Here is a 3,277-nt window from a genome sequence, read left to right on the forward strand (position 1 = left end):
TCCAGACGCCCTACGACCAGGGGGCAATCTTCCAACACCGAAACCCCAGGATCTTTGCACATATGTAGGACAAGAGGGGAGCAGTCACAGGACTGCCGGAGGGGGAGCCTCTGGTTGCCTGAGGCTCAGTGTGAGGACCAGACCAACTCACAGACAGCTACGGCCCACCTGGGTTTCCAGACACACGGATTCAAGGCCAAGATGGACACTCACAAACTCACAATTCCACAGGTGACCAGGCAGCCTCTGCTCTGCCCCTGTCTGCGGGCATCTTCACACAAACACACACACATGCCCAGATTAATGTGCTACATTACACACACACACACACACACACACACACACACACACACACACAGCACAATGCCCCATCTATGTGCAGAGGCACCAACATCATGAAATCACCAGACCCTGACTCCAAGCGGTCACTGTGTGCAAGAAACCTTGCCGGGGACCCAGAAAGGAACTGACTCTTGGGACAAAGCGGAAGTGGACCATTTATTCATCCAGCGGTGAGACGGGCTCTGCACAGGTTCCGGCCTTTGTCTAGCATCCCCCGGGGGGCAGCGCCGCCCCGCTCGGCTCCCAGCCGCCCGGCTGCTCTGCTCGTAAACCTTCCCACCTGTAGGAGGCGCTGTGCTGTAAACGGTACAGAGAACGGGAGAGCGGCCTTGGGGCTCGAACACGCGATCGTTGACGGCAAATAAGCGTGATCCAGAATCTCGGGGCAGGTCAGGCAAAAACGCTGCGGCGAACACCACGGAAACCACTGTCGCCATGGACACAGACTCTACGTTAGATGAATGGCGTCGTAGCGACGTGAAATTGCCCGATTTTTGTCACTGTACTGTGGCCATAGAAGACAATGTCCCTGTTCTTACGAAAAACACACTGAAATATCAAGGCGTGAAGGGCGGAGTGTCCGAGACATGCCCCCCAAATGGTTCAGAAGTGAAAAGTGAGACAGAAAAAGAACAAGCGGCGAGCGGCGGCCGGCGGCGAACGTCGAAGGGCCGCCGAAGCCGCCTCAAAACAGAGAGGTTAAAAACCGTAACGACAAAATAAAGAATCTACTGCAGGGTCAAAAGAAGTTAAAAAAAAAAAAATCCCATAAAGTTAATAAAACAAAGACAAACGGAAAAAAAAATAAGAATATTATAGGGTTCGTCTAGTAGCTATGACACCCGATTAATAGAAATTTCCCCAAAAAAGAACAGAAACAATCAAACAGGAAAGAACTTGTGAGAGAAAGAATTCAAGAAAATGCCCAAGGACTGGAAGGGAACAAGAAGGAGCAGCCCTCTGCGAGGGACTCCTAGGAGCTTCCGCTCAGCAGGACAGGAGGGGAGGCCAGGGAGGGAGTCAGGCCTCCGAATCCCAGGGGGCCTTGTCAACGGGAAACGCCCTCCCAGGTAGGGCGAGAAACGGGCCTGTGCAGGTGCAAAACGCAGATCCTCCGGACAGGCCCCAGGCGGCCCAGCGGGGGGACAGCGCTGGACACAGCTAACCTTCAGGCTCCCTCCCATGCTCGTGGGTGGGGACCGCTCCTGTTGGTGACTCACTCCCACAATCCCCGGTGGACACAAGAGGTACCGGACTCACCTGTCACCCGAGGTGAGGCACCGCCCAGACATGTGCCCATGGGCGTCATCTGTCTTTTCTCCTCAGTGACCTGACCCCAGCCTGACTCTCTCCAACCCCCACCCTTCACCCTCCACCTTCGGGGCCACCTGCCCGATTCTGCCCTCTGTTCCTCCCCCACCTCACGCCCGGCTCTCCGTGGCCAGTCACAGGTCCCCCTGAGGCTGCCCCTGCCAGCGCCTGGAAAAGCTTCTGAAAAAACCCACTCCCCTTTGTCCCCCAACCCTGGCTTCCCACAGCACGCTGTGCACAGTGGGGGTGGGGGGCTGGCGTCCTGCCCTCCAGTTCTGGCTCCGCCCCTCCTGCCGTGTGACCTGGAACCAGCCTCGACCTCTCTGAGCCTCCCTTTCCTTCTCTCTGAACTGTTTCGATGGCCGTCTACTGGGGCACTGGCCGTAGTCAACAGACACACATCGGCTTCAGGGTCTGCCCTGGCTTTGGGGGGTCCCCATGTAGGTGCCGACCCTCCGCCTAGACACAAGGTGCTGCCGGGCTGACTTCAAGACGCAGCTCCCCCCTCTTCCGTCGCGGTGAGGGCGGGCTGACCCCGATCCCACCTTCTCTCCCGGCGTCAGCACTGGCTGAGGTCACAGGCCACTCCCAGCCGCTCTGCGTCACCCTCGGGCGGAGGTGACGGTGACTCAGCGCCGGCAGGCAGCACCGAGCGCCTCCCAGAGTCGGAAAGGGCCGGCGGGCGCTCGATGGCGGGAGGCGGGGGGGGTGTGTGCGGGGGGTGGGGGGGGTGCAGGCAGGTGCCCCGGACTCCTGGCCCAGCCCCAGCCTCGAGCGCAGGACCCACCTGGCGGCCCACCTGGGAACGACACCGGCCGCCTCTGAGCTGGACGCTCCAGGCGCCAAGGCCGGCCGGGGCGCCATCTCCTGGCCCAGGCCTCCAAGCTCGCTGCCTCTCCGGGCAGTGTCAGTGTCCCCACTCCCAGCCCTGCGGCGGGCCAGGAGAGGTGCATGCTAAGTTCAGGCACCGTGTTGCTGCGTTGCTTGGGGATGCCCTTGCTGGTTTTCCCGCCTGCGCCCACCCCATCTCCTGGGACCTCGTCTCTTCTGGGGACACCGGCGAGGTCTCCAAAGGGAGCAGGAAAAGCCGATGCCAGGCCCGGGCACGCTCAGAGGGGTTCGCTCCACGACCTGCTGGACCGTCTCCTCGAGGCAGTGCGCGCCGGATCCGCCACCGGCTGGGCTCGGTGGGGCCGAGCACAGCAGCTCCCCATTCCTCAGGGCCCGCCCCCCACAGGGCCCGCCTCCCAGAGCGCCGGGCCCCTTGGGAAGTGTGGGTGGGGGGCTCTGGTCATGAGCCTGGCTCTACCCCAGCCTGGACCCCACCTCCCTCCACTCTGTCCATCCCAGCTGCAGCATTTGGGACAGTGACAGGGAGGCAAGAGCCCCTAGAATGGCAACCCCCTGCCCACGTCCCACCCCGACCCGCCTCCTGGCCCTCGGTGTGGCCCGGGGCCTCCCAGGGGTGGAGACACCAGCCTGAGAGCCCCAGACGTAGCCTAAGTCAGGAGAGCTGCGTGGCGGGTGGGCGTGCGCTCCCGGCAGCAGGGGCCGGGGTAGTAAGGGTTAGCTGCGCACCTCAAGGACCCGCCTGTCCGCTGCACCCCTGGAAACCTGCTAGCTG

General features: G+C 61.7%; 1 long non-coding RNA gene across 1 annotated transcript; it reads right to left on the reverse strand.

Annotated features, from left to right (window-relative positions):
* Window positions 1-479: 479 nt before the first annotated feature.
* Window positions 480-2,367, reverse strand: LOC120600074 (uncharacterized). Its single transcript, XR_005652086.1, has 2 exons — window positions 1,603-2,367; window positions 480-769 (listed from the first exon to the last, which is right to left on the reverse strand). It is a non-coding gene; the product is annotated as an uncharacterized LOC120600074 (long non-coding RNA).
* Window positions 2,368-3,277: the final 910 nt, after the last annotated feature.

The sequence above is a fragment of the Pteropus medius genome, unplaced genomic scaffold (assembly GCF_902729225.1).
Source record: "Pteropus medius unplaced genomic scaffold, Ma_sr-lr_union100, whole genome shotgun sequence".
Lineage (NCBI taxonomy): Eukaryota > Metazoa > Chordata > Mammalia > Chiroptera > Pteropodidae > Pteropus > Pteropus medius.